This window comes from Primulina tabacum, chromosome 3, assembly GCF_025594145.1.
Source record: "Primulina tabacum isolate GXHZ01 chromosome 3, ASM2559414v2, whole genome shotgun sequence".
Classification (NCBI taxonomy): domain Eukaryota; kingdom Viridiplantae; phylum Streptophyta; class Magnoliopsida; order Lamiales; family Gesneriaceae; genus Primulina; species Primulina tabacum.
In genome coordinates, this window is record NC_134552.1 from 36,948,861 (window position 1) to 36,967,226 (window position 18,366).

The 18,366-nt window shown below is 38.8% G+C and overlaps 1 pseudogene; it reads left to right on the plus strand.

Moving 5' to 3' along the window:
• The window catches only part of LOC142538689 (uncharacterized), a 42,405-nt pseudogene extending 24,682 nt beyond the window's left edge, over positions 1–17,723 (plus strand).
• Positions 17,724–18,366: the final 643 nt, after the last annotated feature.

The window sequence follows — 18,366 nt, forward strand, 5'->3', positions numbered from 1 at the left end:
CCAAGTAAACAAGATTCAACAACAAACGAAAGAAAGTTAGATGATCCAAATCCCGCACAAATATGGCACGTTAGAATATGTCACATTTCCCTAAAAAGAATGCACTAACTAGTGGGAGAATGCATGTTTGACTTGACAGACATAAATTATCTACCTGTTTGTAAGTCATGTCTAAAAAGAAAAATGACAAAGACTCGATTCAATAGAAACGTGGAACGTGCGCATGGTCTATTGGATTTGATCCACACAGAACTTGTGGCCCACTAAGTGTTAGCACAAAATATGGGCAATCCTACTTCATTACCTTTACTGATGACCATTCGAGATATGGGTATGTTTATGAAACACAAATCTAAAGCATTTGAAAGGTTCAAAGAATTCAGATCTGAAGTAGGAAAACTGCTAGAAAGGAGTATTAAGACACTTCGATCTGATCGAGATGGAGAATACTTGTGTAACGTACCGTACTTTGTACTACTAAAAATTTGCTTGATTATGAAATAACTCTCAATTTTGATTTAAAATAAACTGTACGTTTCCAGAAGTGGTTGCAACAAAAGCTCTAAAAATAAAGTTCCCCCAAAGCGTCTGATTAAAATCTCATATCCAGTAACATAAATCAGAGTATTTTGATCATTTCAGAAAGCTTAAAATGTAACACCTCTGACCGATTTCGTAAAATAACAGCGGAATTTTTCTAAAACTTATTTAGAGGGAAGGATGATTTAAAATCCTCTTGACATACAACATTTATAATCAAAAACATATACATGATCAATCAAGTGTTTTATCAAAATACAAAATATTATTTTTGATCATGTCAAAATGCTAGCAAAATATCTTCTTCCTTCCATCTTCTATGCATATGACTTCGGCTCCAATCAACGTCCTGGCCCGTCCCTCTTATCTGCATCACATGAATAACTGGAATGAGTATAAAACTCAGCAAGTGGAACTCTTACATAACAATCTGTATATATCATACTCTGTTAAACATGGCTTTGAAATCATTAAATACCATCAACTCTGAAACATAAATATCATAGCATGAATAACAATAACGATGGTATTTCTCTTTTCTCTGGTGGATTGATATTTCAATAGTATCTCTATCTCTGTACCTATATCCCATCGATATAAATCGATTACTCTGTTGGGATATAAGCCTATGGTCGTTGATCAACTCATTGCATGCAATCTCTGACTATCTCTCTATCAATCCAATAAATCATTTGAACTCTCTCTTTGGCATTAAACCAAACACTTTGAATACTCTTTTCTTTTGTATTCCCTTTTTACACAATTGAGACATATAAAGCCTCTCATATACAACATGGTATATCTATACATAATATGAATCAAATGGAAGGGAATAACATAGTAAAACCATTGAAACACAATACATATATATCATGTGAGCACAAGGAATGAATTCCACTTACAACCAATTGAAACCTTGAAACTAATCTCTTGATACACAACCTACAACAATAAACCATGAAATGAACCATCAACATCTCAATAATCACAAACCCAATCTCCCAACATCAAAATCCAAGAATAAACTATACCACAAGCTTACCTTAGCTCCTTGAACCAACAATGACCATGTTCTCACTTCAATAATCCCACAAGATGCTAGAATCAAAGAAAGGAAAGAAAGAAAATGGAACCCTAGCTCCCTTGCTCTGAAGAAACCGAGAAAAATGGGTAGAAATGGGGAAAAAGTGAACCAACTCATGTCTTATATCACTTAAAACCGAAAACACGCTTTTAATATTCACACACCGCAGGTGCACTAACTTTTATACCGCGGGTGCACTAGCCGACCGCGGGTGCGGTGTCTTTTGCAGTGCGGGTGCACTGACCCTTCTGTCCAATCATCGCGGGTGCACTGAAAAATGGAGTGCGGATGCACTCCCCTCTGTAGCCAACAATATACTCTTTGCAACAAAAATCAAATCGCAACGTCGCTTCTCCTCATAATTTGGCAACACTCCCAACAAGAAAGTTGCACCTCTATATATAGTCTAATAACCCCAATTGGCCTCATACCAATTGGCTCAACATACAAATTACCATGAATTAAATCGCAACGACGCTACAATAAAACCACATATCAAGTATAACCAACGATACTATAAATCATAAATCAAAACTCTTAACATCTAAACTATACTTAAACTTGACCAAGTAGTCAATAAATGTATGAAATCTTAAACCGTACTGTTCACCAGGCTTGGATATTACATAAAACATGGGCGGTCATCGGGCCTAGCCTCCTGCTCAGTCCAAGCCAGCTCCTTGGTCCCCACCCCTAGTCCCCTCGAAATCATCCTCACCTGCATCGATCAAGTCTAGTGAGTCTAAAGACTCAACACGTATAAACTAGAAGTAACGAGTAATACATAATAAAACCACATGCAACTTTAAAATAGAGCGTACATACATGAACTTGAACTTGCGCTTAAACTTGCACTTAGATACGTACATACATAGACGTGCCATAAACATAAAACTTTTCTTAAACGTGCTTGCATACTTGAACATGTTTGAACATACATAACTTCATCATTTTACGTAGAGGCATGTTTCAAAGCAAGTGACCCATACATAATACGGTTGATCAAACTAAACCACAATACTAGGCTGACAGGGACGAATCTACTGCCACATACATGGGATCCCCGTTAATGCTTTAACGGATGGATTGGTCCCTGTTCATGCTTTAACGCTTTCCAATCCTGATCTAAACCAGTTCATGCTTTAACGGGGTGGAGAGGTCCTCGGCCACGTTCAACGACTTCCAAACCCATTCATAATTTGGTCACAAGACATTTAGCATACCTCAAAAACTTGAAAATAATTTCCTTTGCACGTCGAACATACTTAATTGGCGTTGAGGGAATCGTTGGATCTCGCTTTGGGGCCGCTGCTGCAACATACTAACATGAGTTCGAACACTTATCTTTCATGGCTTAGACTTAGGTACTCGTACTCACCAACGAAGTAATTAAATAGCTTATGACATTCTAAATCTCTCGGGACTTGACCTCGTTTAATAATTGTATTAAGCCATGACATAGAACCCCAAAACAATCTCAAAGGAACCCTAAACTATTCCCAAACAGGAGGTACACGGACCCCGTGTTCAGGTCCGGCTCCGGGTCCAGGTAGGTACTGTAAAATGCGTGTGAAGGAAAGGGAAGGCACGGACCCTGTGCCTAGGTCCGTGTAGACTTGGCAAAATGACACTTTGGAAGGAACAATGGCACGGACCCCGTGCCTGGGTCCGGGTCTGGGTCCGTGTACCCTCGGTGAAAACAAACCCACGAAAATTCAATACATGTGATGCTCAACATTCTAAATATGATTATACTGACTGTGACCCGACGCCTCGAAGACCCATTCTAGGATGCTACTACTTTGATACAACCCGTACACACACCATGAATTCATGACATCCAGCCTATGACACGATGCAACTCAAAACACGGAACTTGACACCAAAATCGCTTCTTACGACTTGTAAAGAATTCAATTGCCTATCGACACTAACCGATGCACCAATTACCAACCCAACATCATACTAAACATACCTAAATGCAACAATGATCACCCATCAATCCCCAACGAAGCCTGCAACAATAAAACTTCAATAACACATCAATAACATAATTTTCCAGAAAACGCAGTTTGAACAGTCCCACGAAAATGATCATAACTCTCTCAATTTTTATCCAAATATTTCAAATTTTATATCAAATCGATGGTATCAAAAAGTACTACAATTTTTGCGTTGAAAGTTTTCTCAAAATCACGACCGAAAAATCGCAGTTTTCAAAAGAACAGTCAATTTCGAAATTTTAGATCTAAAAACGTTTCAAAATCGATCCAACATGTTTCTGCCCAAACCTTGCACATCATACATGGATTTTACGCATAAAAACAACGCAACACATATTATGACATGATCGACGCAGAAAAGAAAAGAATATAAGTGCCTTATGATGTTAAAGTTACCGAACCGACGATACCGAAGCGGAGATGGCGCGAGGATTGATCCGGGACGATTGTGGCGCTAAAATCCTTGAAGAAAACACAAAACAATTTGCTGGAAGATGGAGAGGGAAGGGGGCGGCTGCTCTCTCTACTATGAACCCTAGTTTCCTCCTCTCAAAATAAAAAAAATCTGAATAGTGAAGTGTGTGTGTGTGTTTAGTCGTTATTTAGTGTGTGTAAAAGTGTGTGCGCGTGTGATTAGTGTTAATTAGGAGAAAAGTTTACTTAAATAATAATTAACAAGCTAATTAAAATGCTAACTCTCCCCTAATTAATAAAATCTCTAAATTTAAAATAACTTGCACAAGTGACATAACTTTTAAAAGTTTATAAATCATAAAATAGCTAAATAGATAACTTAGGTTTTAAATTGCTAAAACTAAATAAATTATTTAAAATGCCCCATTCTTAACTTAAAATAAAATACCACGTTTAAAATTATCAAAAATCGTCACCGATCTCTTTTCCTCGATCTCGCCTCGAATAATCGCCTGAAACATGAAACTGGAGAAATATTTTAACGTGCATAACATAAACGTAAATAATTTAAAGTAATACGTTTAAATAAATCATGCACCACTAAGACTCATTTTAAAATTAAATAAATGCTTCAATAATTAAATAAATGAATGGGTTATACGTGTACTGAATTTGGGCTCTATAGTTACTCATTCACTTATATAAATTTCGTCCTCGAAATTAAATCTTACCAAACAGTTTTGGGTAGCGGTTCTTCATATCTGTCTCGGTTTCCCAGGTGGCTTCCTCTACTGATTGATTCATCCACAGGACTTTGACCAGCTTGGTCACCTTGTTCCGAAGTCTCCGCTCCTGTCTGTCTAGGATTTGGACAGGTCTTTCCTCGTAAGACAGGTCTGGAGCCAACTGTAACGGTTTGTAGCTCCAAACATGCGAAGGATTCGCCAAGTACTTTCTCAGCATCGAGACGTGGAACACATTGTGTACCCAAGCCAGATTCGTCCGAAGGGCAACAGAATAAGCTAGTGTCCCAACTCTGTCGAGAATCTCAAATGATCCAATAAACCTCGGACTCAGCTTGCCTCTCTTCCCAAATCTCATAACACCCTTCATAGGTGCTATCTTTACACAAACGTGATCGCCCGTTGCAAACTCTAGATCTCTTCTCCTCTTATCGGCGTAGCTCTTTTGGCGACTCTGGGCTGTTTTCATTGTCTCGAATCTTGACCACCACATCTGCAGTCTGCTGAACTATCTCTGGACCAAGTTCTGCTCTCTCACCAACCTCATCCCAATGAATTTGTGATATGCACTTCCTTCCATACAATGCCTCGTAGGGAGCCATTCCTATAGATGCTTGGAAACTGTTGTTGTATGTAAACTCCACTAGAGGTAGCTTAGATTCCCAAGTCCCATGGAAATCTATTATACAGGCTCGCAATAAATCCTCTAAAATCTGAATCACTCGCTCAGATTGGCCATCTTTCTGCTGGTTAAAAGCTGTAGTGAATAGCAACTTCGTCCCCATGGCCGCATGCAAACTTTTCCAAAATGACGATGTAAACATCGGGTCCCTGTCGGACACAATAGAAACTAGGATTCCATGCAATCGAATGATCTCCCTGATATACAGTTCTGCATACTGCGTCATGGAGAAAGTCGTCTTTACTGGCAAGAAGTGCGCTGACTTAGTGAATCGATCCACTATGACCCAAATGGCATTAAAACCTCTGAGTGACTTTGGCAAACCAACCATGAAGTCCATGGTAATATTCTCCCATTTCCACTTGGGGATAGGGAGTGGCTTAAGCATTCCAGCCTGCCTCTGATGCTCTGCCTTCACTTGTTGACAAGTGAGGCATTCAGACACAAATCGACGGATGTCTCGCTTCATCCCTGGCCACCAATATAAAATTTGCAGATCCCGGTATATTTTGGTACCTCCTGGATGAATGGAATACGGAGATGCATGTGCCTCTGTTAAAATATCCTCTCTGATTGAATCAACCTTGGGCACCCACATTCTACCTCTGTATCTCACCACACCATCTAATAGTGTATAGAGTACGCTGCCTTTGACTTCATCTTTCAGCCTCCATTTCTGCAACTGCTCATCTGAAGGTTGACCTGCACGGATACGGTCTAGAAAGGAAGACTGGACTAGTCAGATTAGATAGTCTGGGAGCTCTGCCCTTGGGATAAACCTCTAACTAAAACATCTGAATCTCAGACTGAAGAGGTCTCTGTACTGACAACTATACTATGACCACAACCTTTCGGCTCAAGGCATCTACCACAACGTTAGGTTTCCATGATGGTAGCTAATCCCGCAATCTTAGTCTTTCACCAATTCTAACCACCGTCTCTGTCTCATATTCAGCTCTTTCTGCGTGAAGAAATACTTGAGACTCTTGTGATCGGTAAATATCTGGAATTTCTCGCCGTACAAGTAGTGTCTCCAAGTCTTCAATGCAAAGACAACGGCGGCTAACTCAAGATCATGAGTCAGGGTAGTTCTTCTCGTGCACTTTCAATTGCCTTGAAGCATAAGCTATGACCAGACAATGTTGCATCAAAACTGCGCCTAAACCGAGCATAGATACATCAGTGTATAGCACGAAATCTCATTGCCCTGATGGCATGGCAAACACTGGCGCTGAAATAAGGGCTTGCTTCAAAGTATCAAAGCTTCTCTAACATTCCTCGCCCCACACGAATTTAGCATTCTTCTTAGTCAGTAAAGTGAGCCGTACTGCTACCGACGAAAACCCCTCGATAAACTTACGGTTGTAACCGGCTAAATCCAGAAAGCTGCGGATTTCTGATGCATTCTCTGGCTCAACTCATTCCTTAACAGCTGCCACTTTTGCTGGTGTTAGAGTAGATGCCCTGCAAGCCAACGGTTGGCTAGGGAATTTATTGACTCAAGTGAAATATACAATCTTTATTTTAATATAATTTAATTTTTTATGGTCTTGTTATACTTTATCTGTATACCCATGCAAACAGCATAGATAAAGTCCTTGATTATGCTTTAATACAAATGAATCGTAATTCGATGTTGAAACTCATTTGTAAAAAATGCATATTCTAAATTAGTTCCTAGTCGATTCAGCCGCCTAAAACAGGGATAATGGCCGCTTGAGCTCGAGACTAGCATCTGTGATGTTGTGTACTGCATTTCTTAGTAAGGCATGGAGATGTCCAAACATGCAGATTGGTAGTCATATGTTGATTATACCAAACAACCCTCCCTCGAACTTTCCAAGTGGTTATCATTCATCGAGAGGATAAGTCTGTGGTTATGATTGTATATCATTAGTCCTTACGACCCGGGACAACACTGAGGCTCTATATGCTAGGGCTGTGCTTTGACTCGTTTACCGGCTCCAGGAGAGTCGTCAGTTGGTGAGGTTGGGTACAGTTGCGACACATATAGGAGCCAGTGCATTGTAGTCGGGGATTCACCGCTCACCTACGGGTGTGGATATCCCGTGTGATCTGATGAAATAATAGTGCATGAAATCTCTGGCCAGAGTAAGAGATGTACATTAGAGAAGGAGTTCTCAAATAGTACACACGATGCCACTATTATAGTTATCACATAATTATCGAATTAATATGCAACCCTCGATGAACCAATGGTTGCAGATTCGATCGGGATATATGAGATGTAGGGACCTTACTGTACGCTAATCATAATCTATTGGTTTTTGCAGGCACTATCAGTGATACCTAGGGGATCATGGGGCGATGCTACTAGACACTCTTACCATGATCCGATGGGTGCGATCAGAAACGAGTTCTGACATTCTTAATCAAGGTGTTGATGAAAAGAATGGGGCTAAATAGGGTAAGCCCGAATAATAATAAATATTATTCTGAATCACAAAGAGTTGTGAACCCACGGTTGAGATAATAAATTCAATGAGTTGAATTTATAAGAAATAAGTTTGATATGATCAATCGATAAGCTTGTAAATAAAGTTTATAAAAGCTTATAAAAAATTTTGAGAGCATGACTGTTAAGACAGTCAACGGAGTACACCATCCTTATATAGACATTGGTGATCTCGAAATTAAAGTGTGCATCATAATAACAAACAAGTTGAATTGTCACATCGATGATATTGGATCTTCGATCGAGATTATGATGAAATTAATGTAATGAGAGCATGGATCATGGGCTTGTAAGAGTATAAGCTCATCATGCTAATTTATTAAAGTTCAAATGCGCTTTAATAATTAAATTATATTTTAATTGAGTTAAAATACAACCCATTAAGTTTTATAAAATATGGTATTGATTTATGTAATATGAAAAGTTCATGATACCATAATTTTATAAACTTGCACACAAACAAAAATAATATTCGAGATTGCATTTAATATGGCATGAATTTAGAATCTTTAATTAACTTAATTAATTTGATTAATTAAGTTAAGGATTAGAAATCAAGATAAGGATTTTGTTTCTTAATTTTGAAAAAGCATCATTCGAGACTTTTGGGATGCATTTTTGGAATTATTAATTAACTTAATTAATTTGATTAATTAAGTAGAGTAATGATTAGAAATAATAATAAGAATTTTTTTCTTATTAATAGAAGAGGCATCCGAAAGTTAGGAAGATGAATTCAATTTTTCGACTCTTCCAATTTCGAACAGAGTGCCGGCTCTCAGATTCAATTTCTTTTGCAAGAAAAATTTGGCTTAGATTAATGAGTCGATTTCTAGTGTTCTATCTCTTCGCAAAACATGTTCTAATTTTCTAGTGCAAATTAGAAGAGGAACAAATAATTCAGTCATGGACCTGATTCGGAGATCGAAGAATGTTCGTAGGGATTTACAACAAGAGCTACGTCCGCCAATACCGGTGTAGTTGGAGCCAAGTGAATTATTCACTAAGGTATAAGATTTTCAACTCCCTATGTTTGATTATGAAATCCATACGAACGTCCAAACATATTTTGATTGTCAAAATAAAATAAAATTTTTAAAACTTCTACTTGCGTTTGGGCGTGTAGAAAACCCGGATCCAACAGTGGTATCAGAGCCAAGATTTTTCTAAATCTTATGATTTTGATATTGAATAATTTATTTCTAACCACACAAGAAAATTTTTCAGAAAATTTAGCACCACGAAAATTTATTTTTTTCCAAATTTTCGAAACAAAAAAAAAATTTAAATCTGCCCAGAACTGTTCCGGGCAGTCCGTGCGCGCGCGCAACGCGCAAGCGCAGGCGCCGGAAGCCTGCGCGCACCGCGCGCGCGTGGCGTCAGCGCGCTAGTGCGCGCCTGTGCGCGTTCTGCGCGCACAGGGCCGCTGCCGCTGCCTGAAACGTTCGGGCAGCGGGCGGGCAGCGAGGGCGGCTGCCCGGGATCGTCTTGGGAACCGTGCTGGATGTTGGGCCTGAATTTTTTTGGGCCTAGGGTGCAATTTTTCTGAATTTTAAAATTTTTGGGTAAAATTGATATTTTTGAAAATTGGTTCAAATTTTATTTTGGAAAATTAATTTTTGGAAAATTAATAATTTTCTTGTAAAATAAATAATTAGAATATGATTTTAATTATTTATGGTAAAAATGAGTTTTTACAAGAAATCAATTATTATTTATATAATTAGAAATTAAATAAAGGAGTTTATTTAATTTATTAAATCTTTTAATAATTGTGGTGGTTAGTGATAAATTTATTAGATATATAATTTATCAATTAATTAAATTGTTTAATTAAATTGATGTTAATATTTGATATTAAATGCATGAAGGATGATCGAGAGCCTTGACCAATGTGTTAGGTGTATGTTAGGATATTTTACTGTTTTATTCGTTTTTTTAATATTTGATATGATTAAAGTGGGCCTGGTTTATGACCCGTTCCCACCCCATGAGATGTATCCCTTATGTGCCAGGGCTATTTAAATGTAATTATTAGAAATAGTGGGAGATCAAGACTGGAAGATGGTGGGCCCGATGAACGAGATGAAGACATGTAAAATATTGGAAGCTCTTGTAATAGTTGCATTTGCATCCCTGCATTCACCTAGGTTTGGACCTGGATCCATGTTTGGCTCACGTGGATCTAATAGTGTTGGCAATCGATCATCCTTGTTCATTGTTGAATGTCATATTATGATATATATGCGATATATAGTAGTATGCATGTATGTATATTATTAGATAATATAGTTGCATGAATCCGGCAAACATACAAACTCGTGGCACGCGATTTTTAAATTAAAATGATGAGACAATTTTAAAATTAAAATCCCTCATTTTGAATATGATTCAAAATTTATATCAAACTGAAAAAGTAAAAATTAAAAGAGTTTAATTTTTCCTTGCCTTCCATCAACCGTGGTTGCATGTTGATCGCTACCGCGGACAGTATCTGGCTCATATTATTGGGGAGGCCTGGACGCCGGAAAGCTGTGACTTCCACCGGACATATGATGTGAATTGAGTGGAACTCCCATGACTTCGGCTCATATTATTGGGGAACTCATGGCGACCGTCTATTACAATTCAGTATTGATAGGGTCGGTTTGACACGCGAAAATAAACGGCGTCATATTATTGGGTCCTTATTAAACGTGAGGCAAAACACGCGGAGGTTGCATAGGGATGCAATTGGATTCTACCTTTTAGAAATTATAATTGGCTGATATTATTCGAGATTATAATTGGCTAATTGGACTCTACTGTGCCCACTAAGGAAATACGATTTCCCCTTTTCATCAGAGGGTGGTGGAAATGTCAAAATAGTGGGAGGGAGATTTATAAAATAAAATCCATATTTTATATCTTAAAATTATTTTAAAATAATCAGCAACCATTATTCTGTTTCCGTATCAGTATATTTTCGATTTTGTCACGTAATAAATTTTTGTTATTAACAAGCTAACCGAATCTAATTTTCAAGACTGGTTGGGAAATTTGTTCTAAATTCGGAGAAAATGATATACACACTAATGTCAGTCCTGCTGAACTGACAAAGCATGCAAGATGGTAGGACCATAGTATGCAAGCTAAAGTGTGATGTGCTCGCTTCTATATCAAATGAACTGTAGGGACAGTTTGAAGAAATTTTTAATGCTGCTGACATTCGAATGAACATGCAAGAGTTGAATGGTGCATGAAACTCATACGATGATGCACACTACTTTCGAGGAGCTCATGACTGCACACATGCAAGATAGGGCTCTAGCCCATGAGCATGGTGTATATATGACTGTGCTTATTGAAAATGTGGTGGGCATGGAATATGTGATTCTTAACGAGTAAATTGATGACATCAATTTGTTGTTTTTCTCTTCCTCATTTGACGGGGTTATGGTGAACTTCAATTTGAATAAGATATATGATAGCCTTGAAGAGCTAGTCAATACGCTTATAACTTATGAGATCACCATAAAACTAGGAAATTATTGTTTTTCTTATGGGCCTCTCGTCAGACGAAAATGGGCCACAAGGTAAGAGAAAGAAATGTTCTGCCCCTCACAAGAAAAACAAACCCAATAAGAGGCAAACTCTGAAAGACACTTAAAAGGCCTACAAAGCCCGATAAGTTAGAACATTTTTATTTCACTGAAAGAAGTCCGGACATAAGAAATTATATGTGCCAGAAATGTTCTGGAAATGATAAGTGAATGTCCAAGTAAACATGATTTCAACAACAAACTAAGAAAGTTAGATGATCCAAATCCCACACAAATATGGCACGCTAGAATAGGTCATATTTCCCAAAGAAGGATGCACAAACTAGTGGGAGAAGACATGTATTACTTGTCAAACATAAATTCTCTACTTACTTGTGAGTTCTGTCTAAAAGAAAAAATGACCAAGACTCCATTCGATGGAAACGTGGAACGTGCGCATGGTCTACTGGATTTGATCCACACAGACATTTGTGGCCCGCTAAGTGTTAGCACAGAATATGGGCAATCCTACTTCATTACCTTTACTGATGACCATTCGAGGTATGGGTACGTTTATTTGATGAAATACAAATCTGAAGCATTTGAAAAGTTCAAAGAATTCAGATCTGAAGTAGAAAATCAGCTTGAAAAAAGTATTAAGGCACTTCGATCTGATCGAGGTGGAGAATACTTAAGTGCTGAATTTTTGGGTTATCTAAAAGAGAATGAGATTCTCTCACAGTGGACTCCACCAGCAACACCACAATTGAATGGTGTTTCTGAACGTCGTAAGCGAACCTTGTTGGACATGGTTCGATCCATGTTGGGATTCACTGAATTGCCTACATCGTTTTGGGGCTTTACGCTTGAAACTACGGCAATGTTGTTGAATAATGTCTACGCTAAAGCAGTTGATAAAACACCATATGAGATATGGATGGGAAAAACTCCTAAATATTCTTACGAGAGAATATGGGGATGTCCTGCTTACGTGAAGCAGACAGTGGGAGACAAATTGGATAGTAGATCCACTTTGTGCTACTTTGTAGAATATCCAAAGAATTCTGTTGGGTATTATTTCTATCATCCCAATGAAGCAAAATTGTTTGTTTCAAGAAATGCCACCTTTTTGGAAAAGGAATTTCTATTAGATAGAAAAGGCAAGATGATAGAACTTGAAGAAATTCAAGATACTCCCTCAACTGTAAAAGTTTAACCCATTTCCAAGAACCAGTAGTTGAAGTACAAGCTCCTAGGAGGTCTGATAGGGTTATTAGACCACCTGCAAGACATACGCTTCTTCATGAACAAGACCATGATGAGTCTTGTGTTGGATATGATCCAATGAACTTTAAAGAAGCAATATCTGATACTGATTCAACCAAATGGCTTGAAGCCATGCAGTCAAAAATGGACTCTATATATTCTAACCAAGTCTGGACATTGGTGAATCAACCTGAGGGCATCGTTCCTATAGGATGCAAATGGATCTACAAAAGAAAGCTTGGGGTGGATGGGAAGGTAGTGACCTTCAAAGCAAGACTGGTTGCAAAAGGATATACTCAAAGGCAAGGAGTTGACTATGAGGAAACCTTTTCACCAGTTGCTATGTTTAAGTCCATTAGAATACTACTAGCCATAGCAGCATGGTACGACTATGAGATATGGCAAATGGATGTAAAGACTGCATTCCTCAATGGAGACATCAAAGAAGAAATTTATATGTCTCAACCCAAGGGATACACATCAGTAGGAAGTGAGCATAAGGTATGCAAACTTCAAAGATCAATATATGGTCTCAAGCAAGCATCAAGGAGTTGGAACCTCAGATTTGATAGCACTATCAAAGAGTTTGGTTTTGCAAAGAATCATGAGGAACCATGTGTGTACAAGAAAGTTAGTGGGAGCGCAGTGACATTCCTAGTACTTTATGTTGATGATATCCTGCTCATTGAGAATGATGTAGGATTACTGCAATCAACTAAAGTATGCTTGGCCAGTAAATTCTCCATGAAGGACATGGGTGAAGCATCTTATGTATTAGGAATACAGATCTATAGAGATAGATCGAAGAGGATGCTGGGACTCACCCAAGCCACTTATATCGATACCATTCTTAAGCGATTCTCTATGGAAGAGTCCAAGAGAGGATACTTACCAATGTATCATGGTATTACTCTATCTAAAGCTATGTGTCCCAAAAGTGATGAAGAGATAGAGATGATGACACGTATTCCATATGCATCGGCTATTGGTAGTATTATGTATGGTATGATATCGACACGTCTTGACATTGCTTATGTTTTGAGTGTTACAAGCAGATATCAGGCGAACCCTGGTCCAATGCATTGGAAGGCCGTGAAAGACATTCTTAAGTACTTAAGAAGGACTAAGAATTTGTTTATGGTCTAAGGGGGTGGAGAATTAAAATTGGAAGGCTACACTGATTCTAGCTTCCAATGTGATGTAGATGATTCAAAATCGACCTCTGGTTTTGTATTCATGCTTAATGGTGCGGCTGTCTCTTGGAAAAGTTCCAAGCAAGACACTGTTGCGGATTCCACCACTGAAGCTGAAAACATTGATGCATCTGCTGCAGCAAAAGAGACAGTTTTGATGAGGAATTTTGTCCAAGAGTTGGGCGTTATTCCTAATGGAGTTGATCCAGTCCCGGTGTACTGCGACAACACTGGTGCCGTTGCGCAAGCAAAGAAACCAAGGTCTCATCAGCGATCCAAACATGTACTGAGGAAATTTCACATCATCCGGGAGATTGTGGGAAGAGGAGACATATCAGTTGAAAGAGTCCCCTCTGCAGAAAATGTTGCTGATCCACTTACATAGCCCTTGCCAGGACCATTGTTTGAAAAGCATCGCGAAACAATGGGATTAAGGGTAGTTGGCTCTAGGGCAAGTGGGAGATTGTTAGAATAGATGCCCTGCAAGTCAACGGTTGGCTAGGGAATTTATTGACTCAAGTGAAATATACAATCTTTATTTTAATATAATTTAACTTTTTATGGTCTTGTTATACTTTATCTGTATACCCATGCAAACAGCATAGATAAAGTCCTTGATTATGCTTTAATACAAATGAATCGTAATTCGATGTTGAAACTCATTTGTAAACACTGCATATTCTAAATTCGTTCCTAGTCAATTCAGCCGCCTAAAACAGGGATAATGGCCGCTTGAGCTCGAGACTAGCATCTGTGATGTTGTGTACTGCGTTTCTTAGTAAGGGCATGGAGATGTCCAAAAATGCAGATTGGTAGTCATATGTTGATTATACCGAACAACCCTCCCTCGGACTTTCCAAGTGGTTATCATTCATCGAGAGGATAAGTCTGTGGTTATGATTGTACACCATTAGTCCTTACGACTCGGGACAACACTGAGGCTCTATATGCTAGGGCTGTGCTTTGACTCGTTTACCGGCTCCAGGAGAGTCATCAGTTGGTGAGGTTGGGTACAGTTGCGACACATATAGGAGCCATTGCATTGTAGTCGGGGATTCACCGCTCACCTACGGGTGTGGATATCCTGTGTGATCTGATGAAATAATAGTGCATGGAATCTCTGGCCAGAGTATGAGATGTACGTTAGAGAAGGAGTTCTCAAATAGTACACGCGATGCCACTATTATAGTTATCACATAATTATCGAATTAATATGCAACCCTCGATGAACCACTGGTTGCAGATTCGATCGGGATATATGAGATGAAGGGACCTTACTGTACGCTAATCATAATCGATTGATTCTTGCAGGCACTATCAGTGATACCTAGGGGATCATGGGGCGATGCTACTAGACACTCTTACCATGATCCGATGGGTGCGATCAGAAATGAGTTCTTACATTCTAAATCAAGGTGTTGATGAAAAGAATGGGGCTAACTAGGGTAAGCCCGAATAAGAATAAATATTATTCTGAATCACAAAGAGTTGTGAACCCACGGCTAGCTGTATCCCTGAACCATTGAGGGTCACACAAGCACTGGTTTACTTGTTCCCGTTGAGATAATAAATTCAATGAGTTGAATTTATAAGAAATAAGTTTGATATGATCAATCGATAAGCTTGTAAATAAAGTTTATAAAAGCTTATAGAAAATTTTGAGAGCATGACTGTTAAGACAGTCAACGGAGTACACCTGCCTTATATAGACATTGGTGATCTCGAAATTAAAGTGTGCATCATAATAACAAACAAGTTGAATTGTCACATCGATGATATTGGATCTTCGATCGAGATTATGATGAAATTAATGTAATGGGAGCATGGATCATGGGCTTGTAAGAGTATAAGCTCATCATGCTAATTTATTAAAGTTCAAATGCGCTTTAATAATTAAATTATATTTTAATTGAGTTAAAATATAACCCATTAAGTTTTATAAAATATGGCATTGATTTATGTAATATGAAAAGTTCATGATACCATAATTTTATAAACTTGCACACAAAGAAAAATAATATTCGAGATTGCATTTAATATGGCATGAATTTAGAATCTTTAATTAACTTAATTAATTTGATTATTTAAGTTATGGATTAGAAATCAAGATAAGGATTTTGTTTCTTAATTTTGAAAAAGCATCATTCGAGAATTTTGGGATGCATTTTTGGAATTATTAATTAACTTAATTAATTTGATTAATTAAGTAAAGTAATGATTAGAAATAATAATAAGAATTTTTTTCTTATTAATAGAAGAGGCATCCGAAAGTTAGGAAGATGAATTCAATTTTTCGACTCTTCCAATTTTGAACAGGGTGCGGCTCTCAGATCCAATTTCTTTTGCAAGAAAAATTTGGCTTAGATTATTGAGTCGATTTTTAGTGTTCTATCTCTTCGCAAAACATCTTCTAATTTTCTAGTGCAAATTAGAAGAGGAACAAATAATTCAGTCGTGGACCTAATTCGGAGATCGAAGAATGTTCGTAGGGATTTACAAGAAGAGCTACGTCCGCTAAAACCGGTGTAGTTGGAGCCAAGTGAATTATTCACTAAGGTATAAGATTTTCAACTCCCTATGTTTGATTATGAAAACCATACGAACAGTCCAAACATATTTTGATTGTCAAAATAAAATAAAATTTTTAAAACTTCCGCTGCGTTTGGGCGTGTAGAAAACCCAGATCCAACAGCTGGATCCACCTCAATCCGCTGCTTGACACTATGAGACCCAAAAAGGCTACCTTCTCCAACCATAATTCACACTTACTGAACTTCGCAAATAACTTCCGACTTTGCAAAACCTGCATTCTTGTCCTCAAATGCTGACTATGCTCCTCGTGGCTCTTCGAGTAAATGAGAATGTCGTCAATAAATACTATGACGAACTGATCAAGGTAAGGCTGAAATACTCGGTTCATGAGGTCCATGAAAATCGCTGGAGCATTTGTCAGTCCAAACGGCATCACTAAGAACTGTAATGCCCATATCTGGTTCTGAAGGCCGTCTTGTGAACATATGCGTCTTTCACCTTCAGTTGATGATATCCTGATCGAAGATCTATCTTAGAGAACACTGTGGCTCCCTGCAACTGATCGAACAAGTCCTCGATCCTTGGAAGTGGGTATTTATTCTTGATCGTTACCTTGTTCAATTCTCGGTAATCGATACATAGCCTCATGCTCCCATCTTTCTTCTTTACGAAGAGTACTGGTGCGCCCCATGCTGAAAAACTTAGGGCGGATAAATTCCTTGTCAAGGAGCTCCTGAATCTGCTGTTTAAGTTCAAGCATCTCAGCTGGAGCTAAACGGTACGGTGCCTTGGAGATTGGCACAGTGCCTGTCATAAGATCGATTGCAAACTCCACCTCTCTCTCCGATGGAAGACCTGTTACGTTGTCAGGAAAGAAGTCTGGGAAGTCTCTGACTACTGGCACATCTGATAATGACGGAGTGGGTATGTCAGGTGTTGAAAATGATGCTGGCCAAGAAAGCCTGACACCCCTTGGAAATAAGCTTCCGTTCCTGCATGCAAGAGATCATCCGAGGGCAACTTCTCCATCTGGCTGGTTCGAAAAGAAACTGCTCCCTACCCAACGGTCTAACCAATACTGACCTTTTCTGAAAATCAATCAGGGCTCGGTTTTTCGTCAGCCAGCCCATACCCAAAATAAAATCGAATTCTTGCATTGGCAAAACTATCAAATCGACATATACCAGGTGGCCCTGCAGTTCTAGATCAATATCTGTGACCACGCTGGTAGCTAACAGTTCTTCCCCTGATGGGACTGTCACCGAGTAGTTCACGTCAAGGCCGATGGACTTGATGTCCAAAGTGATTAGCGAATGTCTCCGAGATAAAGGAGTGAGTGGCTCCTGAATCTATCAGGGCCTTCGTGGTTAATCTCTTTATGAAAATGTTTCCTGAGAGACGTTAGCACAACACACTAACTTATATTCCAAAAATTCTATCATAAATATTTTGCAATGAAAGACACCAAAATGCCAACTAGCATCCTAGCATGCAGGGCAGAAAATTGAATATTGTACTGAATTACATAAATTACCAGTCAACAGTGTCGTGTCTGGGTTCGCCTCATGAGCGTGCATGGCGAATACCCTCCCTTGTGTCGGCTGCGTCCACTGAGGGCAGTCCTTTAACATGTGGTCGCTGTCTCCGCACTTAAAACATTTTCCTGATCCCCATAGGCACTGTCCCAGGTGCTGGCGGTTGCATTTAGGACACATTGGGAAATTACCAAGCCTCTGAGGCACCTTCTGCTATTGAATAGGACCATTGCCCATTGGCGGTCCCTGATATGGCTTCTTCCCTGGCTACCCCTGAAACGGCCTCTTAAATTGAGGTCGTTGTTACTACTGCTACTATGGAGCCTGATAGGGCCTCTTGCTCGGCCTGTCTACTTCAATATCTCTCTGATCTTGCT